Source organism: Mauremys reevesii, linkage group 22, assembly GCF_016161935.1.
Source record: "Mauremys reevesii isolate NIE-2019 linkage group 22, ASM1616193v1, whole genome shotgun sequence".
NCBI classification, from domain to species: domain Eukaryota; kingdom Metazoa; phylum Chordata; order Testudines; family Geoemydidae; genus Mauremys; species Mauremys reevesii.
This window is the reverse complement of record NC_052644.1, coordinates 1,365,743-1,392,023: the sequence shown is the minus strand read 5'-3', so window position 1 is coordinate 1,392,023 and position 26,281 is coordinate 1,365,743. Positions and strand designations below refer to the sequence as shown.

The 26,281-nt window shown below is 49.8% G+C and overlaps 1 protein-coding gene and 1 long non-coding RNA gene across 13 annotated transcripts in view; one reads left to right on the top strand and one right to left on the bottom strand.

The window, feature by feature from the left end:
- SIPA1L3 (signal induced proliferation associated 1 like 3) overlaps positions 1 to 23,359 on the bottom strand; it is a 111,911-nt gene extending 88,552 nt beyond the window's left edge. For 5 of the 12 annotated variants that reach the window (XR_005590568.1, XR_005590567.1, XR_005590569.1 and 2 more), the window contains exons 1-3: positions 21,579 to 21,597; positions 21,213 to 21,319; positions 20,440 to 20,602 (exon numbers count right to left, since the gene is read on the bottom strand). The gene's annotated coding sequence lies outside the window, so the exon portion shown is untranslated. The other 7 variants (XM_039510211.1, XM_039510210.1, XM_039510208.1 and 4 more) reach the window with 7 other exon arrangements.
- Positions 23,064 to 24,845, top strand: LOC120388438. Its single transcript, XR_005590577.1, has 2 exons — positions 23,064 to 23,353; positions 24,641 to 24,845. It is a non-coding gene; the product is annotated as an uncharacterized LOC120388438 (long non-coding RNA).
- Positions 24,846 to 26,281: the final 1,436 nt, after the last annotated feature.

The window sequence follows — 26,281 nt, the reverse complement described above, 5'->3', positions numbered from 1 at the left end:
TGAAACTAAGACGTAGAGATTCATTGTGATTATGAATCCCACTCAGCGCAGAACCAGCCTGCTCTAGGAAGCTCTGAAAGACCCCAGGCTTCAAAACCTACCAGATTAGTTCTCCCAGAACTTAAGATCTCCTCAGTGAGGTCACCGTCTCTGAAAAGGCTGTTTATTAAACTGTATTTGTTTATCTGCTTAAGGAAGTTGTCAGCCACGGCACTCCTCTCCTTTCAGCACATAACTAGGAGTAAACCCCACCCAATTTTCCGTCTCCAACACTCACGCATGTGTGTATTCCAATTTCTCACTAGGAAGCATGTTAAAATGGACCTGTGTCCCCTATTGTGCGTTACACAGATAGGATTCCCAGTAAGGTTAAGTGGAGAAAATAAAGAACGTAGTCCATGAGAAATTTCTCCGGAGTTGGTGGCAGCTGCAACTTCAAATCTGAAATCAGAATTGAGCCCTTTCTAGGTAAAGTACCAACTAAAAATGCACTAAGTTAAATTGAGAAAAAGCCTTGGGCAGGGGGATGGAATATTCTGAGTGCAACAGCAAGCAGAGAGAGCAGCTATTTCTGCAAGATACCCAGGCACCGAAATGTGCACTTCAAAAACTATTCTAGTTTGGGGGAAAACATTTTAATTATTAACCACAGACCTTTTGATAAACAGCACTAGAATTTTTGATGCCTCAAACAGAAAGCTCAATGGAGTGCATGCAGAATATATTTTTAACCTTCCATTAGCCCTCAGTGGAAAAGTGCTTGTAGCCCAAACTGAAGGAAAACTAGAGTCAAGCCTTCTTCCTTTTTAAAACTAAAAAGGGGAAAGGAGTAAACCCTTATCTAGGAATGAAACAAATTTACTGTTCCTTTTTTGTGACAAATTATCTCGATGAAAAGAAAAACCAGTATGAGTGTGGATCAAAGTGATCCAGTCTCACAAAGAATGGCTTTTAGCAAACATGAATTGTAAAAATCAGTGTTGTAGAAAGAAAACACAGCCCTGTTTGAAGTATCAGTCATGTGGAAAAGCTAATCTGGCCACAGAAGGCTAAACCCCATCAACAGTACATTCAGATTATTACAGACTCTGCTGCATCTCAGTTTAACAATTCATTCAGCCCTATAGGGATTCACTCAACTGTCACTAGCCTCCAGGATGCCTTCCTTATGATAGAGAGAGAGGGACTCCTTGGGATTAGCCTCAGCATCCCATGGAAATATATCCTGGAGGTTTGTTTCCATGCCCTGTGTAAAGTAAGCTGCAGCTAGGCTAGCTGGGGGGAAAGAGAGCACAGATATGAACCACGTACCCTTCTGAATATTTAAAGAGCATTTACAGGGACAACGTCAGGGCTAGCGAGGTTAAAATTAGACCTGCCAACTTCATGTATACCCCAGAGGTGCCTGTAACCCATTGCTCTGATCAGAAGGCTCCCTTCTGAGCAACCAGGCGATTGAAATTCCCAAGAGTCCTGTCTGCAGACAGCAAAGTGGGATCAATTTTGCTATGAGAGGCAGGAGAGAGGGCTCAAGACCCACCCCTTGTGGCGGGGGGAGTGGGAGAAGAGGTTGCTGGCATTTTACTGCTGCAGCCTTGGCTTGGGAAGAGGAGAGATTTCATTCTTTAAGGTGACAGGTTACACATGGAGATTCTCAGTACCCACAGCATCCCATCTAGGGCGAGATCCTTAGGTGAGGGAAATGGGCCCTGCTTCATTGACTTAAGCTGTGCCCATGTGCACCAGGTGAGGCTCTGACCTGGGCCCCTCAAATCTATTGCTTGTGAACTACCAAACAATCCGAAGGCCGTGCCAGAGCCCGCTAGAGCCCAAGACGTCTAGTTCCACAAGGCAGACAGCTGCAGACAAATTACAACTGTCCTGTTTAACTCCCAAGGAAAAGCAAGAGGCGCCTCTGTTCAGCACACTTGCAAAGATAAGCCCTCAAATATCACGTATGGAAAGAACACAGTTGGTTGTAAAGACAAGGCCCAGGCTGTGATAATTGCTTCTTCTAGGATGAAATTATTCCACAGCAGAAACTCAACAAAGGAGAACAGCTGTTCTGCAAGGGGAAGGGTTTCTAATTTCACTAAGACCCAAATTCTGAACACATTATTGCAAAAAGCCTTATAAAACATGTGTGTCATGTTTACAGGAAAGCTGAGCAGGTCTCTCCTGCACCTTCAGCTTTGCTTTGAAGTTCTCTGCCTAGGAACATCTACAAGATATTCCCAGCCTGTTCATCTTAGTATTACGGTACTGTGGCCATAGACACAACTGAGTGCCGCATATACTGTAATATATTTATCCTCACACTCACATCAGGCAGGGGAGTGCTATTGTAGCCCCATTGTACAGACGGGGGACCGAGACACAGGGAGGCAAGGTGAGCTGCCCACCGTCAGAAAGTGAGTCAGTGGCGGTGCAGGGGATTCGAACCCAGGTCTCAAGTCCCAGGCTAGTGCTCTAACCACTGTGCCATCCTTCCTGTTAATCAGGGCACCTTGAATTCTATGGCACTTTGAGGCTAGGTTGCAATAAGCTTGTAAGTCGTAGTGGCAGCCTAAAGACAGTCACTAGTGCCAATCTAGTGAATTCACACACAGCCCTTATTCTAAATCAAACCATCATTTCCCTCCTTTTAGCCAGGTCCAATGAACCAATCTCTAAAATATATTTACAGCATGAGTGTGACCTTGAACGCACCAAAAAGTCTGCTGTGCTTTCATGCCAGTGGCAAAGCAAGCAAAACACACTAGCAAATCAGAAGGCGGGGCTTTGTAACAGGGAAAGTGACTCATACAAAGCGCAGGACAAGAGAGAATCAGGCCCACGGCAGAGGGCAAAGGTCTTTCGGCAGGTTTGAACTGCCACTAGCAAACAATCACATGCCAACTTTGCAAACACCCCTGACCTTTCTGTCCTTCCTGTTTCCAAAGAGCATTTATGCAAAGCATCAACATAAGTGAAGAGCTAGTTAATTAATAAGCATTCCCCCTACTCTGTGCTCTTCTCTCACTCTGAGGTTTAAATACATTGCCTGGCACTAAAGACCTTAGAGACAAGATAATTCTGTTCTAGATCTGTACAATTAGAGCAAAAAATATAAAAACTGTAGTGATTGAGGCAAATCCAGCCAACAACCCCCCAGGTACCGCAGCAGGAGCTACACTTCGGACAGCTTTCACCCTAGGCACACGGTTTACTTCAGTTCCCGCTTGAAGCAGCCTTTTTAAAGAGGGCTCTCTCACGCTTTAGGGGTTTGTTTAAAGAGAAATAAGTGACTTTGGTAAGTTGTTGCAGTTCATGAATCCATGCAATGACATGGCTACACCATTTTCAGAAGCAGATCCAAGACCAAAGCTCTACAGATGCACTCCTCACCTGGAGACTGACATCAAGGGTTTGTCACTCGCATCTGGCTATTCCTGCTGCTGTTGCTAATTCAACACTGTATAAAGTAATAAAAAAGGGGAAGGGTGGAATGGAATATGTTCACAACCTTCCATTTCACAATGCTTCAGTACAATGGGCCCCCCTGCCCATCTAGCTGGGAGCCTCATTTCTTCTATCCAGATGGGATGGGCAAGGCGGTCTGTGTCCCCCCCAGCTCTAATAGAAGTCAGAGTACACCAGCTAGGGCACTGCAAGGTCTCATCTGCACAAGCACCAGTGCAGCATTGGTGAAGACGGAACACTGTTAGCCACTTGTGTCGTACACCATGTCATCCAGACCTGTTCTGGCAGGTCCAGCCAGCACAGCCGCTGCAGCACCCGGAGCCTGCTCTGCGCTAGTGCTCCCATCGGCACGTATGCAGTGGTGGGAAAGTAAAGAGAAAAATGCACAGTCCGGGAGATTTTGTTGACATGGTAGATGCCACGAAACACTCCTCTCTCCGCCAGCAGAGAATGTGCATGCATCTCTGCCCCTGCCTGCCAAAGGAGCAGTTGGCCAGAGTTCGGGGATTGTCATGGCATCAGGGTACACATCAAACTAGTCTATCATGCAGCTGTGATGAGAAGGCATCTGTACTGCAAGCCATGCCAACGCTGTCCAGAATAGCAGCAGGTTCAGACTGTGGCAGCAAGAGAAAGTGAGTGTGTGTGTGTACGGGAGACAGGAGAAAGTTACACATGCCTGAACCAGGGTCTCCTCAATTCCGGTAAGTTGGGCCTAAAACTAATACAAGTATTCAGTTTGGTTAAAAAGAGGAGGGTTTTTAGCTTGGGGGGGGGAGGGGAGAGAGAATTTGTTTTTTTTAAGGGTTGGCTCCGATTCTCCATCTCCCTGCGCCTTGTGCACTCATTTTCACCTGTGCAAAATGGATGTAAACACTGGCATTCTGATTTAGTCGTGTTTCACACTCAATTTGCATGGGGTTAAACATATGCACAAGGTGCAGGATGACAAAGAATCCGACACTTTGCGCTTCATTCTGTTGTAATTCTAGTGAAAGCCGTTTGTTTTAATTGAACCGTATCCTTTGTAGCCTTTGCAACCCGGACAGTGCTGGGTCATGAGAACCGGAACGCTGTGACCCGGTTCGCACTGCCCAAGGCACGTGAAGTGCAGTAAGTAAAGTGAGTATGAATGGGGAAAAGAAAACTCAATTGTTTCAATTCTAAGACCTTTTAACAATCTCGGGTGTTCTTAGGAACAGCTCATCCCAGATTACAAAGAAATGCCCTCCTTTTCCATCCACAGAACATCTCTGGAATTGATTTGCACAACTGGAATCCAGGACAAATTGCAATGTGAGTGGGCAACATGGAAGTGACAAGTTTCATCTGCGTCCCCTGGGGAGCTCATGCCCATTTACTGCAAGGTTACCACACAGACGCACAGCAGCAGACTTCCCAAATACGTGCTCCGTGTCAAACCTGATAAATATTTGCATGATGGGCGGGTGGCAACATTTCCGGGGCACAGGGTCCACCTTAAAGACATGCCATACACATCTTGATAACAGCAACCAACCCCTGGTGCCTGATAATACCAAATTCATGTGTGCAGGTATACACACGTTTCAAACTACACAAAAGACAAATCAGATCATCTAGGAAATTCTCGCTGAAAACGCACTGCCTTTGGAGTAAACACCGGGGCAGTTTTTACAGTAAAAACTGATATGTACAGCATCTGTCTTTAGGAAAAGCAGCCCCCACGCTCACTTTGGAAATCTATGATAGATAAGCCTCTGCTATCCAGCAGAAATCAGATTACAAAAAAATCACTGAAATTTGGCAACTGTTTTGCCCTTTATTTTTCAGCTAGTAGGACTCACTTTTTATTTTTTAACCACAACATTGGCATAATAAGCCATTTTGTTTCTTTCGTCTTTAAGAAGTTTGCTCCCATACTGAGGCTTCATAATCATCAGCCTGTGCCCAGAGAAATATTTTAAACCTGCGATAAAGCCATGTGTCAAGGTAATGGTAAGAGAGCACCTCACACAATCTTAGCACAACAAACCTATTCCCAGCTACTCTAAAGGACTAGCCCCTGGCCGGATAACATTATGCAATTTCTTCCTACATCAAGGGTGGATGTTTCAAAACAGTTTGACCAATTGCCCTTCGCATCTCTCCCCGGCCCTTGTCACAAGAGCTCTTACTTTAATTTTGGTTTAAAGGCTCAGTTAACTTGCAGCGTAGGAATGTCTGTACCACTCCTCTCCTATTAAAGGCTTAGTGTTCATAGTGGCATATTGAACGGAAGCGCTTAACCTCTGCTCTGGATACAGGGATGAATAGGCTCTTTATACATCCTCACAAGCCCAAGATGAGAGCAAGCACATTTCATGTTTATCCCACAAGCCCTTGGTTCATTTATTTCTCACTATTGTCTTTCCCCAGAAAGCACCTTCATGTGCAGTTTATACAGGGAGAATGGGAATTCCTATACCCCGTGCTAATAGGCACTGTTTACTGCATTTCATAGGGGGAAAGAGAGTTTCTGCATTCCAAGTTGTTGCTGCAAATAGTATCCTCGATGCAAACAGGGTGGGGAGGCCAGGAGAAGAGGAGTTCATAGTCTAAAGTCTTATCCTTCCTGAGTGTAAAGATTATTTACGATATTGATGTGCCAGCTAGGGATGTAAATACCATTTAAAAGATTAAAAATATTTCGTTTAAATGGTTAACTGATTAAGCGGCTGGGGCCGATCCCAGCGGCCAGCACGGCTTGGGATGGGCCCGGGCCCGCTCGGGCTGGCGGCGCTGCTCCAGCTGGGCAACACAGCTGGGTCTGCTCCGGCCAGGCGGCGTGGGGCCACTGGGCCTGGGGGTTAATGGTTAAGGCGGGCTAATCAGTAAGACGAATGCTTACCGGTTAACATTTTACATCCCTAGTGCCAGCTTCCTCCCAACTCAAGGTAACAGCTTCCTGATTGGAAGGAAGGGGTTCTTGTTGGACTGGGAAAGGAAAGCACAGTTCCTCATTCCGTCACACCACACTGCAAATCTACAACGTGCTTCTCTTGGAACACTGTCTCCAGGGAAGGAAAGAGATGCCATGAAACGGTCACAGGGTCAGCAGATCCACCCATAGAGACTCTAATGCTGATAATTTTACATCTAATCTGATTGCAGCCTCTATTTCAGAAAACTCAAGAGAGCTGGGTTTTGGCATAATAAAGAGCAATACTTATCTAGCTCGCTGCTCTCAGGACTTGATTGAGTTTAGAGGAAAGCACCTAATTGTGTTTGTGAGCACAGCCACTTCATTTGCGGCCAAGAGGTCAGAGACACTTGGCTCTGCTTTGAATCCCAGACAGATATGCATAGCTAGCTACAGCATGGCACATTTTCTTAAGCAAACAGATTTTCAGGTCCACATCACACAGGATCCTAAAGCACTAGTCAATAGTATGTCCCAATACCCTAAAAATAAATCAAGAAATCAAGCAGGAGGTGGGAATCTTCACTTACAGTAATATTAAGAGATCTGGGTTCAATTCCCAGCTCCACCACAGACTGTCACACTGGGTAAGTAACTGCCTCTCTCTAGGCCTCAGTTTCCCTTCTGTAAAATGGGGGTAATGACCCTTACTTTCTCCCACTGCTGTTCTGTTATTTAGATTGCACGCTCCTGGGGCAGGGACCATCTCTTAGTCTGTGTCTGTGCAGCCCCGGCACAACATGGCCCCAATCGCCCATCGCGGTCTCTCTGTGCTACCGGAATACAAATAATTTCTCCCTGGTTTTCAGGAACCACTACCTCATTTTCATTCAAGATCGAATATCACAAAACTATTAACTGTTGCCACAAGTCCCTAAGTAGCAGCCAACCTCTCCAACAGTCTAGTCCAGTCGCTGACCAGAAAGACACTTCTGCCATCAATGTGACAATGCAGTGGCTGGGTATTTCTATGCAGATAAAATAAGCCGCCTTAGACTCCTCTGAGTCACACCCGGCTAGCTCTGGACAGCTCTGGGGAGAGTCTGAAGAGTGCTGCCAGCCTGAAGATTGCCTAGCAGGAGAACTGTGCTAATGGAGCTGCAAAGCATCCAATGCTGCTGTGCCACAAGACAGGCTGAGTCAAATGGTCTGTCCTAAGCCTTGTCAATTCCTTGGTCCTCTCCTCCCAAAGACGGAATCAGAAGACCAATCCTGACCACCACATTTCATCCGGCTCCAAAAGTGGAAGAGATCCCCAGTTATTCATGGCTTCCCCCATTTGTGGGCTACCGCTCACGCCCTGCGTAAAGGTTACTTCAAAACCATTACATATCATTACACAAAAGACAACATATTCTCTCTCTCTCTTACACACAACCTCTCTGGAGACCAGTTTACAAATCTAACACCCTGACACATGTGATTCAGGCTTAGTTGTCATGAGAGCAAATGGGAAACGAAAAGGCCAACGGCAACACCTGTTTTAATTTAGGCAAGAATAAGAACAACATGCAATGAACGACGAAGGCCAGCAAATGTTAAGTGGATGCCATGAACAGAATACCATGTTTGCTGCGCGCACATAGTAGATTTCCTTAGCGAAGCCCCAAAAGTCTCAGTGAGAAAGAAAGGTCCCACCGGAGGCTTTAGAAAGGAAGAGGGGTCATGCAATGGGAAGACAAACACTGTCCACACATCAGTGGCAGAGCCAGAAACAGAACCAAGGTGCCCTGACTCCTCCAGTCCAATGCTTTAATCACTGAATCATGCTGGCGTGGGACGCGATTCACCAGTGACCTTGTCCGCTGCCCTCTCCTGCACCACAGCACATCACGTGATTAAAGCACACACTACCCGGCTAAATGGCATCACCTTAAAAGTGCCCCATATGCTCTTCAAAGTAAGGGGAGTCCCCCCATAGGATTACCCAGGGGAATGATGAAATGTGGCACACAGGAAACAGACTCTGTCAGATTGGCTGGGTTGCTAGAGACAGCTGCCGAGGAAGGCCCCCATCCCACAGTGATGTCCATTCAGGCAAAGGCGGAGGACGTTGCAGGATCAAGAGTTAAAGAGCTACATCATTTGCTACCTTTCCTAGCAAACACTTGCTGAAACTTAGAGTCCAGTCTAAAGCATTTGCAAAAGCACCTCGGATATTTTCCTGAAGGAGGGTGCCTCTAACTGGCTGGCTCGCAAGATAGAAACCTACCTGCATTTTCAGGAGATGGAAGCCCATGATGAGACAGCCTAGTACATGGTTTGATTTTCTGCCTCACTCTGCGTTTCCTCCTACAACGTTTGCTAGCCCAGTGGCTCCTTTACACAGCTTTGGCATAAAGGCCAAGCATTTAAAAATATAGATCTTACCCCTAATTCCCCATTACTTGGCAAAGCAAGGAAGCCTCCCAATTGCTGTAAATAAGCACGAGGCGACTGCAGTAGGAGTTTGGGTTAATCATCATCTAGTGGGGCCCAGTAGCTGTACATTCACATTGCTACGATCATCGTACTGAAGAGGAAGCACCTCACATTTTTGACATGTGAAATTCTTATTTCTGGCAGGTCTGCACGAAAGGACCCACAAGGAGGCTGATGGCAGTGGGAGGTCTGTGCCTGGAAGAGGAGGGTTATTTTGGGGGCTGAGAGACACTCACTCAGTGCTGATGGACATTCTGAATCAAAGCGAGAGATGGGACTGCTGGAACGTTCTACCCGGCGCCATGCAGATACCACACCTGGGCAGAATGCTGCACAGAGCTGCACGTCGGGACCACATTAGACAAGTGCTCTGAGACAGAAGCTTACTGGAAGCCAATGCCTAAGTGGAATGAAAGGCGCTGGTTTCAGCCCTAAAGAATGGTTACCAACCTTACCATAAGCATGGCTCTTCAAACGGTGTTTCTATTCATATTCCACTCTCGCTGCCTGTGAACCCAGGCGCTCATGACTGGAACGGGGCTGCACCTACACCTCCCTCGCGCCTCCCCTCCCTGAGTACAAAGGGTGAAGCAGGCTCAATCGCCCCTCAGTTCCTTCGCTGACACAGAATCCAGGTGTTATCAGAGGCCACAGTAGCAGGGAAGGAAGGTGGGTCCACTCTTAGCGACTCAAACAGTAACCTGACAGGACTGAGGTGAGCACACAGGCAAATCGGACAGTGATCGGAAGGCAGCTCTGCACAAACAGACATCAGGCCTAGAGGCCTCTCTGAGGGAAGAGTATTTTGTAAGGGTGTGTACCAATCCCCAGGCAGCCGCCCTACAAACGTCAGAGATGGCCACGCTGCTGTTGCCTGGGCTCTAGCTGAACGAGCTGCGGGCCTGCCTGGGGGGCTAGACAAGCTAGCTGACGTGCAGTCAGTCAGAGGCCCGTCTGGGAAGCCGTGGGAATGAAAAGTTTGACTCCTGACCTTGACCGCGAACCAATAAACAATCTAGCAGAGACCCTGAATGGTTTGGTGCTACCAAGGTAAAGAGAGAGCTCCGAGTGCACCTACGGTCTGCAGCCTCACTCCCCTTGACTGGCGTGTGGCTTACGGAAGAACACTGGTAAATGTTCCATCTCTTCTAGATGGAAGTCAAAGATCCCATTAGGTAAAATATTGGATGGGCTTGTATGGTAACTTTGTCCTATGGAAGACAAGCTATGGTGGGCCTGCCATGACATAACTGACACTGAAACAAACACAACCTATCAGAACTGCTGCTCCAGGAGTGGGGGAAGCCCTGGCTCTCAGACAAATGAAGGAAGAACTGGGCACTCCCCTCCTTTCTTTCCGGGGAATTAGAAAATGAGACTAAAAACCCCTTACCCCTGAATGGAGGCAGAAACTCTTCTGTCACCCCAAGAGACAGAAGCGAGTCCACTTCCTGTTACGATAGGGGCCTTGCAGGACAGGGAAGAGAGTTGGGGGACTCTGGAACTGGAGCCAATGTCCCACCTCCATGATTTCCAGCACCCAGTGGCCCAGACAATAAAACAATCGGTCTCCAAATGAGGTAGAAAAGGGGTGGACTCAGAAGTGAGTCAACCACACTGTCCAAACGTCTCTGCTGTCTACCCAGTCTTCTTCCAGGCTGTGGAGTCTAAATACCTAGAGAACTGAGAGAGGCCCAGGAGTCCTTCACGGAACACACCACCTCTGTTTTATTGCTGAACAGGTCAGCACCACCAGTTGCGTTCTGCACCTCCCCGGGGATTCCCAAAGATTGCAGACACGGTGACCTTTCTCATTACAACAGAAGTTGTCACAGATCTTACAGCGATATCAGAGGCATCAATTGCTGCCTGGAGGGAGGTTCGTGCCACTAGCTGCTCCTAGGCATTTATGCTCATCTCTAGATTCCTGATGGTGCTTGTTCGCAAACTTGCTCACCTTATGCCAGTGAAGATAGTCATACCTAGACAATAATGCTGGTAGCGGGCAATTCTGAGCTGGAGTCTGGCAGGAGTAATCCTTTCTCCCAAACAAGTCCAGACATTTCAGTTCTCTCTCCATAGGCACTGTCTTGGCTCCCCGTTGTCTAGATCAGGGGTAGGCAACCTATGGCACGCATGCCAAAGGCGGCACGCGAGCTGATTTTCAGTGGCACTCACACTGCCCTGGTCCTGGCCACCGGTCCAGAGGACTCTGCATTTTAATTTAATTTTAAATGAAACTTCTTAAACATTTTAAAAACCTTATTTACTTTACATACAACAATAGTTTAGTTATATATTAAAGACTTATAGAAAGAGACCTTCTAAAAAATGTTAACATGTATCACTGGCACGGGAAGCCTTAAATTTAGAGTGAATAAGTGAAGACTCGGCACAGCACTTCTGAAACGCCGCCGACCCCTGGTCTAGATCCTACTTGTGTAGCTGCTGCAACCGGCGAATCAAGCACTGGACATGTGTAAAAACATTCAAAACTAGATGAAGGCACCTGATACCATTTGTCAGCTTTCCTGAATGTACAAGGAGCTGATGCTGGCATCTGCCACAGATGTTGTGCTTGGCCAGCAGAAGCTTGTTGATTGGCATTGCCAACCTCTCTGGCATCAAGGAGTGGAGAATAGCTAGAAGCATGGGGGATTTCAACAGGGATTTCCAGAGCCTCTGCCAGCCTTCGAGGCAAGCCTTAAAGAGTTTTCTATTTATCAGAAGGAGATGGAGTAGCAGGAGCCATGACTTCACTGGGCCATGAAGGAGAGAGAGCAGCTGGAATGAGTTCTGCCAGCTGATGGTGGCAGTTGCTCAGACTTGGCACAAGGCCTTTGGGGCTTATTGGAGTTACTCTAGAAGGAGCCGTGGAGGAGGGTCTCTGTCAGGTATAACGCCAGGTGTACAAGATCCAATCTGGCCAGGGTTGAGAGCCCTAGGAGACAGGAGCAGGGTGCCACTGTAGGGTACCAAAGGGATTGTCTCTCTCAACACCCTTTCCCTGCAAGAGTAGAAGGACCTAGAAAGCCCTCTGAGATGAGATGGAGCCATGAGCAGAATGGGATCCGGGACAGTATCCAGGAGCAGCTCTCATACTACCCTCAGAAGTGGAGTTGAAAACGTAATCTTTGCGTTTCTGTAGGGGTAGCTGGATGTGTAATAGGGAGCTCCCTTATCTGTGCCTCAGAACCACTCAGCACCCGTGTCTGGCCAGCAGCTGCTATCAAAGGGCAAACCTTCACTGTAGATGTTAGTAGCGGCCACTCAGGAAGCGCCAACACCTTGAAGGCACTCGGTACCAAGAAGGTCATTACTACGAATGGCCTGTGTGATGGGACGCCTGCTCCACACTAGGCTCTCTGGGGTTAATAAAGCCCTTGGGAAGCTGCGTGGGAGGCAGCCAATCAGAGAGGGGTTGCAAGGAGCAGCCGTCACTCCCTGGAGCTTAAGGATGGAGGAGGACTGGTTGTCTTGTAGACTGAAGACAGCAAGCTCCCTGGACAGAACAGTGTCCCAGGCAGAGAGACCCAGGGAGCTAAAGGCAGCTCCTGGCGGGCTGCAGTGATCTGCAGGCTGAGGCCCTGAGACAAGGGCAAAGAGGGTGCTGGGGCTGCAGGAAATTGGCCCAGGGAGATCTACAGAGGAGTCGGAGGGGATGCAGCAGGTAGTGGCCACCTACAAGGTCCCTGAGCCGGGATCCGGAGTAGTGGGTGGGCCCGGGTCCTCCCCTCCCAAGTCACCACTGTGGAAGTAGCTGGACAGATATTGCAGAGCCCCCGGAAGCAGGGAACCCAGAGCGTAACATGGCTGAAGGGCTGTCACTGAAGAGGTCCTGGGAGTGACATGGGTCCCAGAGCAGAAGTGATGGCAGCAAGGCACCACCAGAAGAGGGTGCACTGGTGAGAAAAGCTAATCCCTGTGACAGCCAAGCAGGAGGTGCCAGAGGGGTGAGTCGCATCCCGTCACAGCCTGTTGGAAACAGACAGCACCAGAGTAAGAGGCGCCGAAGGTGTAGGTATCGAGGTCAGTGCCAGCACTAGGAACCCCGCTGACAGTACCGCAGTTCCTGATACAGACACAGCTTGAAGCTGCTCCTTAGCTGGCACCGAAGCTCAGCGACCAGAGCCCTTCGGGTCTTTTTGTATTCTGGGGTATTTCAGCCCTGGGATGAGCACTCAGCAGATAGGGTGGATGCTTATAATTATATTTCAGAGTCCATAAAAACAGAGCAAATTCGCAGCGGATAGTAAAGATTATTATAATATCCATGAAGCACCAAGGGGCAGCTTCTTATAGGATCTTTTGGAACTGCTAAATCCAAGGAAGTCAGATGTGCCCGTCAGATTTAAAAGGCACAGATTTACTCCTGCATTAAATACTATTGTAAAGACTTTATAGGAACATAAAGACTTTTCATCCTTGAATCTCAAAGTGCTTCTCAATGAAGCTACACAACCGATTCCGACATGTTTCTATCCTCATTTTAAAAGGGGAGTGAAGAGACTAAGAACTCAGGTGGCCTGAATCCCAGTCCTCTTTTGTCTGCAGTAGAGCTCCCATTCCATCCCTCGCCAGCTCAACCGTGTCCTCGGTTTACCCAGAGCTGGAGTACCTGGGGCAGTGCAGACCAGACATGCCAAGGAGGAAATTTGCCTGACAAAGCTCTTTATATGCCTTTAATTTTTCTGGGTATGAATACTGTTGCCTGGAGTCTGACCTGAGCTTTGCCTACAGACACAAGGGGAGGGAGGGGGGAGGCGCACCAGCTGGCAAAAGTCAGATGCAGGTAAAAGCCAACCCAGAATAAAAACCACAGTCAACAGCTAATACTGCAGCCTCCAAACAGAGAATTAGCAAGGTAATTAAACTAAAAGGTTCACGATGTTGTGATTAATTAGGGTTGGTTAAGGCCAAATAATCCCCATTGCTGAGCAATCAGGATGCCATTAATTTTCTTCTTGTAAAAGAAAATACATCAAACAGATGGTTAAACATCAGAGCTACAACATGGAAGAAAACGATCATTCAGGCCCACCACAAGAACACTGGAAAAGGACATCGCACCCACTCAGCGGAGAGGCACGACACAGCCTAGATGCTATTCATTCATATTTATTCTCCAAACTGAGCCTGGGATTAGAAAACTAGACCTCCACCTATTTATCTGATGGAGACGGTGTAATTGGAGATAACCCAGCATTCATGCTGGGTGTCAAACTAAATTAACAACAACATATATCAACTGGTTTGTAACTGTGGGCAGATTCAGACTTGTCCAATTCTGGAGGCCCATCAGCTGGAATATCCAATGACTGTAATTGTTAAGACTCCTTGAACAGCAGCTCTGGGTGCTGGAGGAGGAAACGCAGCAGCTCATCTAGATGCCCCACAGGCTTTAGCCTGAGTTGCATAGATTTTCAAAGCCAAAAGGGACCATTCTGACCACCTACCCCAGCCTCCTGCATAACCCAGGCCAGAGACCTACACTCACTGAGTCTTTCAACCTGCCCATATGCTGAAGGCGAGCTAGAGCAGGTATTTTAGAAAGATGAAGTCCAGTGGGAGTTAGGCCCCTCAGCCATGCTGTTTCGGAGGTGCGAGGGGGTACACTGACCTTGCCTTGTTAAAGCCGGGGGAAACCTTCCCCGAGATATTTTTCTCTTATTGCAGTCAACTGATGATGTCAGAAGACAGAAGCAGAGGAGGAAATGTCTGCTATTAAATAACCTTGTTCTTCTAGTTCGCCATTTAATTAAAATCTGTCCATCTCCAGGATAAGAAATATTGCCTATTAAATTGTCAGGGAACTCTGAGCCGTGGGCTGCCTGCTAATGCCTACACTCCTGAGTGTACTTCCACTAACAGAATACCGATTGAGAGAGGGAGAGCGAGAGAGAGCGGCTGATACCAACTTCCTCCGCCACACACAACACATACACGTAGGAAAAAAGACTCTCAGCCAACCTCATTGGTCTACATTAAACTGAACACCCTGGAAGGTAGAGTGCAGGCAGTGCTATTTCATCGAGGTATCGCAGGAGTTTCAAGAAAGCAAGGAGCGTCTCTGGCTCAGCAAACAGCGTGAGCTGCAGCGCACAATGGGACTAGTGAAGGATGCAGTGCAAGGTTCTGTTGATTTAAGGGGATGTTTATTACAGCTTCCTCATACTCTTCAGTTCCTAGGAGCTCTCCCACGTGACGGAATTGCCAATCTGGTCTCACAGAGGCAAGCAGGCACAGAAGGCAGCAGTGGATGAACGGAACAGGCACATACAAGCGAGTGGGAGCCTGTTCCAATCTCTTATGACTTGTATTAAAGTACCACCTACAGGCCCCAGCTGGGATCGGGCCCCATTATGCCCAGCATGATGTGTATCCGAGGTAGGCGAGTCCCGGCCTCAGAAAGCTTACAGTCTAAACAGACAAGTCACAGGAAGAACGGTTACCCTCATTTTACAGATGGAGAGCTGAGACTCAGCATGGCTAGGGGCCATGCCCAAGGGCACTTCATGGATCAGTTAGCAGAGCTGGGAATAGAACCCAGGTCTCCAGACTCCCAGTGCCCTGCCTACTAGACCGCACTGCCTGTCACGCATCCTGTGCTTACAGAAGGCAAGCTCTTCAGAGCAGGGACCAATCACGTTTGAGACTTCACCTCCTGTATACCAAGCCACTCTATAAATATACTGCGACGGCTGTTGATATAGCAGGTATGTGGTGTTAGAGGCTGATAAAACTAGCTGATCCATTATCCTAACACATTCTTATTGTGCAATAGGTACATTAAGGAAAACAGCAGCTGTTTGAACTGCAGCTTCCTCACAAAGCAAACTAGCGAGGTTTCATTTTTATATTTTAGAAAGAAGCCTGTACGACAGAGTCAGTCTGAAAAAACTTCAAAGGAACAAGCAGCTATACGCTCCCAAGTATATGAGAAACAAGTGTGTTTGCTACACAGGCAGCGCAGCACCTGGCAGCACCAGCCTCAACAGGGTATCTGTTAACAGGTGAGCTCTCTGGATGAACGAACGATATACAGTATGTCTGTTACCAATTCCAATCAACAGAACACAGAGGGAACCCCAAAGACAGGTTTCAAAAGGCAGCTATTTCCAAAGGAACAGTGTCAAGAGCTGGATTATAATCCCAAATAACAGTTCCTGCTGAGTGTGTGACTATCCGGCAGGGATCAGCGTCTGAAAGTCTGAACAGGCAGAACATTTCAGAGAAGAGCTTAAAAGGCAACAATGGCTTTTTCCTGGTAGGTGTGCTGGGATCTCACACGTCACACTGGTGGTAACAGCACGGCCTGGAAACTAAACCAGAGAATGCCAGCAGAGAGAACCTCTCACCTCCGCATTACCAAGGGTCCAAGTCCGAAGTGCTGGGAATGCACTTTCTTCAGTGGAACTGGCTACCTACACACCCAGGTTTTCCCCTGTAGCGCAGTAATTGGCAAGGTTCTGGCCAGACTCTGATCTCCAGCAAAGAGCAAGGATTTCTAAATCCAGCTTACACTTGGTAAGAAGCTATTTAGACTCCTTATTCAGTTGATGGGAGTTTTACTGCATCAGACAGCTGACAAAAGGGGTTTCCTAAAACGCTCACTAAACGAATATATGATAGGTACAGGAGAGCCATCGTCTGCTGGGTCAAAACTTGAGGGAACTCTGCATTCAAAGAAAAATAAAAACAAAACTTAAGCTCATGGCGATGGGAAAAGATACGGGCCAGTTAATTTTAGTATAACAACACTGACGAAGTGGGTATTTACCCATGAAAGCTCATGCTCCAATACATCTATTAGTCTATATGGTGCCACAGGACTCTTTGTTGCTTTCAACACTAAAAGGGGTGCTGGAAATATCAGAGTGTTTGGGAATGGTTAAGTAGCCCCATCCAGCCAACATGCAACAGCGTCAACCATCCAAGGACTCCAAAGCACTGCATACAGAAAGAGTTTGGCCTTCCAACACGCCCCAAGCACAGCAGGCAGGCTGCCTTCGGCAGCGCGCCTGCGGGAGGTCCCCGGTCTCGCGAATTCGGCAGCAGCCTGCGGGAGGTCCGCCAAAGCCGCGGGACCAGCGGACCCTCCACAGGCATGCCGCTGAAGGCAGCCTGCCTGCCGCCCTCGCAGCGACCAGCAGAGCGCCCCCCACGGCTTGCCGCCCCAAGCATGTGCTTGGCGTGCTGGTGCCTGGAGCCGCCCCTGCCAACAACTGCCCGTGGTGGGTCCTGCTCCTCATGTAACAGGCAGGAAAACTGAGGGTACATCTACAGCGCAAAAAAACACACAACAACAAACACCCTATAGCAGCAAATCTCAGAACCAGGTCAACGGACTCGGGCTTGCTCAACAAGGCTAAAGATAGTAGTGTAGACGTTCCCACCCAAGCTGGAGCCTGGGCTCTGGAACCCAGCAGAGGGGGCGGGATGCTGAGCCTGGGCTCCAGCTTGAGCACGAATGTTCACACTGCTATTTTTAGCCCCACAGGACAAGCCCTGCAAGCCCCAGTCATTTGACCCAGGCTCCGAGACACGCTGCCTCAGAGCTTTTTTGCAGTGTACCCATACCCTGAGGCACAAAGAAGGGAAGGGCGTGAAAAACCCACCCTGAGTGACATAGTTACGCCAACATAACCACTTGTGTAGACAGCGCTATGTCAATGAGACAGCTTCTCCCGCTGACACAGTGACCATCTCTCAGGGAGGTGGATTAACTACACTGACAGGAGCTATGGGGGGCATTGCCCCCCCAAACTGGCTACATCACAGAGATTTCTCCCTTCTATTTGGCCCTGCTTCCTACCTGCAGAGAAATGTTCAGGAGAGTGAGCAGCAACGCCAGCCACTGTGTCCCCCGATCAGTTTCCCCACATGGGCTGCCTAAGGGGAGGGCAGGAGAGCAGCACCGGACCCTCACAGCAGAGCTCCAGCTTGGGGTCATTTCAATTTTACTAGCCTATAAAATAAGAGACTTGCCCCAGAAACACAGTTGTGTAGACATAGAGGCCACGCTCTAATTAACACCGGTAACATTGTAGCAAGTGAGTATAACCTCTGAGGTGTGTCCCAAGCACCTGTGCAGGGCACAGCAGTGACTGGGTGACCAGGGAAGGTTGAATGGGAGTGGAGCGCACTTAGGCACATGGGCAAAGGGGACAGGTTTTAGCGATGGATTTGTCTGGTGTGTGCATCGCAAGTTTGTGCATCTCGAAAACCAGGGAGGCGTGATTCATAGTTACATGGAAGCGCTCAGTTCTGTTTATTCAAGAATTTGTTTTTATGCTAGTGTTGATTTTTAAATGGTAGCTGGTAAACATGGCAAATAATTAAGTTAAAACAAAAACTAAGGTGATTAAATAATGAACAAACTGTATTTGTGATTTCAAGTACGCTGTAATTTAAGTACCACTAACAATCAGTAAATCCAGAAGTTAGAGCTATACCTATTATAAATGCTAACTCCCACCCCCCCCCAACAGAGAAGTCAAACTACACCCACGAACACAGTTCTAGCCATACAAAAGTGCTGATACCAGAATAGTTTATTCTCTGATGGGAAAGGGAATAAGCTACAGCAGCATAAGGTACCTGTATCCTGCAGAACTGCACCCACACTGTGGGATGTACCAGTGTAACTACGTTGGTAAAGAAAGCCACTCCCTAACCAAAATAGCTATACCAGTTCAAAATGTGGGTGCAGAGCAGGCCTGGGTGTGTGTACTGTGCCTCACACACCAGGACTCTGATCAAGGCACAGAAAAAATTAAGACTAGTGGAAAGTATAGACTAATGATAACGTCTATGCTGCCAGGGTAAAGGCAGAACTGGGATCCTCCACAGATCCATGAAGTCAACAGGGGCTGCAGGCGTATAACTGATGGCAGAGTGACAACCAACTTCCATCAGCATTTCAGTAAGACAGAGGCGGAAGTCATTCAAATGGCTCGGATTTCTTTTCCCCTTTCGTATAACTGTAACAAAGATAGGAGCCTTTTTCCTTGCCAAGAACAAAACCCCTCAGCACATTCTCAGCCACCACCATCTGTAACAATATTAGTTAGTAAACAGCCGTGCTCAGTGTTGGGATTCTTTTGGTGCCTGCACAAATAGGTCAGTGGATGAGGCAAGTGTTGTGGTGCAGACTTGTTTTCAATTCCATAACAACAGTGCACCTCTGGAAGGGTTTCTGATGCAGCCTGTTGAAACAGAGCCCTGCAGAGAAAAGGGGATAAGGCAGGAGGGCTGAATGGCATGTGTGAAAACAAGTATCAGCCCAATGTTCAAAATTGGGAGACAAGTGCGAAACCTGTCAGGACTAACCAAACAGTGCCACAGCACATTAGCTGCCGCAGGTCAGATTACTTCAAAACACTGCTAGGAGCATGGCACCAGCTGAACCATTATTATTTCAACTCAGTTGGATTCGCAAGGGGACATTTAGACTCCAGCATTAAGCTCACGTTCTGCAGGATTCTAAAATGTAAAGAAGTACATATAGCCTTTTCCAAAAGTGTAATATTAAAGCAATTAGCTCATTACCAAAACAGGCTGTTGAGCACCGCCGCACAGTCTCCAGGTCACTGATTCAGATCCAGCCAAGCAGAATTAACAAGCAGAAGTCATTCATCATCCGATGGCTGTGCGAAACGAGTTGGGGGAGGTCCTAACCCAATTCCTAGCAGGTTTGTGTCCATGTCACCAAAACCACCGTGCAATGCTGGTCAGACTCAGCACGGCATAAGACACCAATACGATTTGCCCTTTCATCCCAAGGGATGGCTCTTCCAGCCAGAATGAGGCACAAGCATGCTAGCACGAGAGCAGCACGGTTCAAAACATCAGCCTGGCTCTGCCTACATGGTACCTGTTCTATGGAGAGAGAGGATTCACACACGAGCCGGGCACTTTTCCACTAGAGCCAAGTTCAGTGTAAAGATACCTTTGTTAGTGGAAGTGCGACTGCATACAAGGAGAATGTATTTCCAGAAACTGTTTTTGTCAAGTGGTTTTATGTTACCCCAGAATAAATCCTTAGAGGCAGCCATATTTCACTGAAAGGGACACACTTTCCTACCTAAATTGCTCCCACTTCTCTAGATGACTAGAATACAAAGATTAAGTTCTATTTACTGATTGTTTTGGACAATAAAAAACAAAGATGCAGGTTTCGCTTTGAAGCGCTCAGGATGCAATGTTTGGTCTGCAAACACTGCAGGGGAAGGGATGTTTGTTTGAAAACAACTGGTGGAAGCACTGGGCAGATTTTTTAAAATATGATGCATAACATTTCCATTGGTCTCTGGATTTTTCTGAAAGCTGATTTTTTTTAAAGGTAATTTGAAGGACGATCTGATTTGACAGGACACCTTTAGTACAATGAATAAAGGAGACATTGATTTACAGCTGTTCCCATTAACGTTAATAAGAATTGCATATGTAAATCCACCAGCCATCAGCTGGGAATAGACTGCTCCCATTTTGGAACTCAGAAATGCCAGACATAATTCCAGTTCCTGGCTATCCTCTATAGCCCTTTTATTTTCATGTATAGATCTGAACAATCATTTTCTGGGAAAACAACACTGCTGCCTCTCTAGCATTACCTGCACTTCTGAAACCTTCACTGCTAGTGTTTAGAAGAACCACGCAGGTGTTTGAGTATCAGGTTGGGTAAGATTTAAAGTTTCCAACACAAAGGAAGTGAAATCCACCGTCTGATGTTCAGATGGGTTCCTCTTAGGGGAGGGATGGCTTCTGCTATACATTCTGTTTGCAGAAACAGAGAAACTTTGTATTACTTAGGCATAAAGGATCTGATCTTGATACAGTGAAAGTATTTCCATTGATATCAATGGAAGCCAGTTCAGATCCTGACATACTAAGCTGACAACACATGTACAAGCTTTGATTTCTGCTGCAAGAAGTTGCAAAGTAGGGGCCCAATCATGAGGACACTTACTGGGCATGCGGCTTCCTACTTCAAGTCTATAAAGACTGGACAGCAATTTCATCCCTGGTACTCTTTGATCTATATAGTTTCCATAAACACATGAATGTCTTTCAGGACCTCTGTCTTGCATGGCTGCAAGCAGCATTCTATCAGTGCAGTTCCGGGGAACTGCAGGCCACCTTCCTATCTCATTTAATCCCCAGCTCCATGCTATCACAGCACTGGGAGAGCCACTTAACTCCCCCATGTGAGAGTCTGGAGGGCACGGACATGTCTGTAAAAACAAAAGGGTGATATTAAGCCTGCATCTGACAGCTCCCTGCCCCTAATACCATAAATCCTGCTGCTGGCTTATGCTGTCTGATCCCCCTCCCCGCTTTTATTCATATTGCAGCTGTTACTTATACAGTATAATGGAGCCAATACCTCAGGCAAAGCTAGCAAGTTTAACATCTTCCTATTTAATGTCATTTTGTCTGTTCTGCTTCCATTTAGCTGATTCAGCTTCTCTTACAACACTGGCCCTTTGATTCCTGTCACACGTGAAAAAAGATTTCAGTTGCACAGGCAGAGCTATTTTTAAAAGAATGTCTAGCAAGACCAATTACACCCCCCATCCCCAGAAAGTCAGGAGATGAAACTCTAACATCATCTGGAAGGTAAGCATCTAATATGCACACTCATTCAGACAGGGCTGAATAAAGCACTTGTGGATGTGAAATACATTTATGGTACCTTGGTCCACTTATATTATACCCCACTGACTTCTTTGAGCCATTCAGTGTTACTCACATCACAGGGTTAAGCTACCACCAGCTCTTTCAAGCTTTAACCTGAGCTGTACACAGCAAGGCTCAGGCAAAACTGACGTGAAATAGGAAAGCACTTTAATTCCAGGGGAGAAGTTAATTCAAATAACGTGCCATAGCCTGGAAGCAGAGCCAACTCCTAGGAAGTCTATATCGTGGCTAACCATTTGTGTGTCTGCCTCCCCACTCTGCATGCCCGTAAGACACTTCTCCACAACACAGGAGCGCAACTACCCTTTGCATTTAGATTTGCATCGTGCAAGGTGTAGCATTCTGCACCCCAGTCTTTCTCCAGCAGCTTTTTAAGTCATTCCCCTCCGACATCAGGGCTGGGTTTAAAAAGCACAAACCACCAAAGACATGACTCTCTATTTTCACAGGCAACATCCCCACTAGCGGAATAGTCGGTTGTCTCCACAATTCTGAGTTAGGTCCCAGGACTCCTGCAGAGGCTACTAATGAATTGTGCAAACCCTGCAGCTGGAGAGATGGTGGGGGCTGTGTCACAGTCTGACTGCTTTACTCGGGCCACCTTTGAAACGGTCAAACCCGAGAGATGAACCTGCCAGCTCAGCAGGGCCCAACGAGGAGGGGGCTGCCTGGGAGACCCAGGGCAGCTCCCTGCTGGGCCACAGGCTCTGTCAGTGTGACGGGCAAATGCTGCGCTGCCCTGTGCTCAGCTCCCCATCTGCAACCCAGGGACGTGAGCTGTGTGCCCCAGGCCCCCAAAGGCTCCTCAAGCAGTGTGCAATGACCCCCCCCCCCACGGGGCAGCCGGAGCCCCCCCCGCCCCCAAAGGCTCCTCAAGCAGTGTGCAATGAGCCCCCCACTCCCACGGGGCAGCCGGAGCCCCCTCCCGCCCCGGACCCCTCCAAAGGCTCCTCAAGCAGTGTGCAATGAGCCCCCTCCCCCACGGGGCAGCCGGAGCCCCGCCCGGACCCCTCAAAGGCTCCTCAAGCAGTGTGCAATGACCCCACTCCCACAGGGCAGCCGGAGCCCCTCCCGCCCCGGACCCCTCCAAAGACTCCTCAAGCAGTGTGCAATGAGCCCCCCCCAAAGGCTCCTCAAGCAGTGTGCAATGACCCCCCCACACTCCCACGGGGCAGCCGGAGCCCCGTGTGCAAATGAGCCCCCCCCCGGGGGGCAGCGAGCCCCCTCCCGCCCCAGGCCCCCAAAGGCTCCTCAAGCAGTGTGCAATGACCCCCCGCCCAGGGGAGCCACAGCCCCCCACAGCCTTGGGCAGCCGAAGCCCCCGCCGCCCCCGCCCGGGGCAGCCAGAACCCCTTTCGCATGGGACAGCCGGAGCCCCCCGCACGACCCCTCCCGCGGGGCAGCCGCTGGCCGCGCGGGGGCTGCTGGGAGCTGTAGTCCGCTCGGCCGTCCAGCCCCGCTTTGCGCTACGGCTGCCCGAGCGCCCGGAGACTACAGCTCCCAGCAGCCCCGCGCCTCCGCAGCTGCCCGCGGGGTTCAGGAAGCGGCTCGGAGCAGCGCCCGGTGCTGGGGGTGGTGAGGGCCCCCCCCCCGCGATGGACACACGGGCCGCCCCCCTACCCCGCACCGGGGGCGGCGCCCCCTCCCTCAGGCGCCGGCCCCGCGGGGAAGCGAAGCCCAACGGCCGCGGCGCGCGGGCACTCACCGGTCAGCAGCGGCGCGCGGCCAGGGGCCAATGGGAGCGGGGCAGCGGCGCGCGGACACCCGGGACCTGAGCCGGCCGGGCGCGAGGACACTGCCGGGGGCGGGGCACAGCCGGCGGAGGAGGTGCTCTCACACGCCGCGTGGGCGGGGCCTGACGGGAGTGGGCGGGGCCGGAGGGTGGGACCAGCTCCGTCCCCCCCCCAGCGCCTCCTGCCGCTAGAGGGAGCTGCCCGACAGGAGGGAGCTGGCCCCGCCCCCCTCAGGCCTTAAAGGGCCACGCACCCCATTGTGTATGTGGGGCAAGCAGGGGAGGGGTTAACCCCCATTAGATACATGGGGCGAGTGGGGGAGGGGTTATCCCCCATTGTGTATGTGGGGCAAGCTGGGGAGGGGTTAACCCCCATTCGATACATGGGGCGAGTGGGGAGGTTATCATTAGATGGTGGGGGGGGGGGGGGAGGTTTCCCCCCATGGGTATGTGGGGCGAGTGGGGGAGGGGTTAACCCCCATTAGATACATGGGGAGAGCGGGGGAGGGGTTAATCCCCATTGTGTATGTGGGGCGAGCGGGGGAGGGGTTAACCCCCATTAGATACATGGGGCGAGCGGGGGAGGGGTTATCCCCCATTGTGTATGTGGGGCAAGCAGGGGAGGGGTTAACCCCCATTAGATACATGCGGCGAGCGGGGGAGGGGTTATCCCCCATTGGGTATGTGGGGCGAGCGGGGGAGGGGTTAACCCCCATTAGATACATGGGGTGAGCGGGGGAGGGGTTATCCCCCATTGTGTCTGTGGGCGGCGGGGAGGTTAACCCCCATTAGATACATGGCGCGAGCGGGGGAGGGGTTATCCCCCACTGTGTATGTGGGGCAAGCAGGAGGGTTAACCCCATTAGATACATGGGGCGAGGGGGGGAGGGGTTAATCCCCATTGTGTATGTGAGGCGAGCGGGGGAGGGGTTAACCCCCATTAGATACATGGGGCGAGCGGGGGAGGGGTTAATCCCCATTGTGTATGTGGGGCAAGCAGGGGAGGGGTTAACCCCCATTAGATACATGGGGCGAGCGGGGGAGGGGTTAATCCCCATTGTGTATGTGGGGCAAGCAGGGGAGGGGTTAACCCCCATTAGATACATGGGGCGAGTGGGGGAGGGGTTATCCCCCACTGTGTATGTGAGGTGAGTGGGGGAGGGGTTAACCCCCCTTAAATACATGGGGCGAGCTGGAGAGGGGTTATCCCCCACTGTGTATGTGAGGTGAGTGGGGGAGGGGTTAACCCCCATTAAATACATGGGGCGAGCGGGGGAGGGGTTATCCCCCTGTTGTTTCGTGGGGCAAGCGGGGGAGGGTTTAACACACACCTGCGCACACACCAGTGCAAAGCGGGCAGGAAATGGGCTGTTCTGATCCAGTTCTAGGGGGACCCGTGGTGACCGAATACCGACCGAGCCATCGCTGTGGATCCACCGGCCAAGTACCTCGACTGAGAACCAGTTCCTGGGTGAGCCGGACCCTGGCTGCCTTGTCAGCAGCTCCCAGAAAAGCAGCAGCTGCAGCTGCTGGCAAAGCAGAGCCGGGCAACACTTTTTTGGCGAATAATAAATTGTGGAAATTGTATTTTTGTCTCTCTGAAACTATTAACAAATTTGAGCTGAATTTGGCAAATAGTGTGAAATGAAAAATCTGAGAGAAAAATTCTAAAAAGTCAAAATGCTTCAGTTCAGCCATTTTGCAAAGAAATGTCCCGACTTTTCGACAGCTTTTCACTTTGAAATTCAGCTGTAAAAAAATTTTAAAAAAATTAAAAACACCCGAAGCCGACCCAAAATGAAAAAATTACAGGTTGAACAAAACGTTTGGTTTAACCCAACAGACTTTTCTTGGTTCTGGTGAGAAAACCCGACCCATTGAGTTCTGCTTAGAACCGTGGTTTGGTTTTCTGGGTTCAGGCCGAGCTGCTCAGCCCTCCACTCCCTGCCGCTCTCCTTCAGCAGCAGGAAAGCACTTGCGGAACCCGTCCAATGGGCTTTACTGTAGACAGGAGCCAGGCGTCCAGGCTGCGGTTTGAACCTGGCAAAGGCAGGCAGGGACACTGCAGCCTAGGAAGGGATCTTGCGGTGTGGGGTTCCGCTGACTCCCCGCTGGGTTGGCTGGGATGATTTAGTTGGGGTTGGTCCTGCTCTGAGCAGGGGGTTGGACTAGACACCTCCTGAGGTGCCTTCCAACCCTGAGATTCTATGATTCTATGACCTCAGGCACAGGGACTGACACAAGGCCCAGGGTACCTCTTGAGTCCTGCTGCAGCCCACAGGGGTTAGCAATGGTGGTATTACTGGGACTCCCATCGTGCCAGGTGCTGCACAGACCCTGACTGAGATCAGGCCCCGTCGGGCCGGGCGCTGCCCAGACCCTGACCAAGATCAGGGCCCCGTTGTGAAGGCACTGCACAGACACAGAGCGAGAAGCAGTCCCTGCCCTGAAGAACTCACAGCCGGAACGGACAAAGGGGAAACTGAGGCCCAGAGAGAGACGGGGACTTGCCCAAAGTTACACAGGGACAGTGGCAGAGGCAGGAATAGACTCCAGGTGTCCCGAGTCCCAGTGCCCTATCAATGAGACCATGCCGCCTCCCCAAGCCGAGAGGACGTGTTGTCCAAGGAGCAGGCTGCTGCTAGAAGGAATGATTCCACTACCAGGGCAGGGGCTACAGTAAAAACACCTGCATTTCGGCTGAGCAAAGCCGTTCGTCTCTGTGCGTCTCTGGTTCGTCTCAATATCCGCCCCCCCTTAAACTGGGGCACCAGTTTGGTGTCTGGATTCCCTACAAAACTGGTGTCTCAGGGCCCTGCCCCCGTTTCCCCCCAGCACGCCCCCTTGGCTTGCCGCTCCTGCAACTCCAACCCGTGCTTCCGCTGTTCTGCATGGTCCACCAGCCTCTGCTCCTCCAGCTCCAGCTCCTTCGCTTTCAGCTCCAGCTCCAGCCTTCACAGCTCCTCCAGGGAGAAACCTGACTAGGGGGTCGGGTCTGATACACTCCCGCCTGCTACACGGAC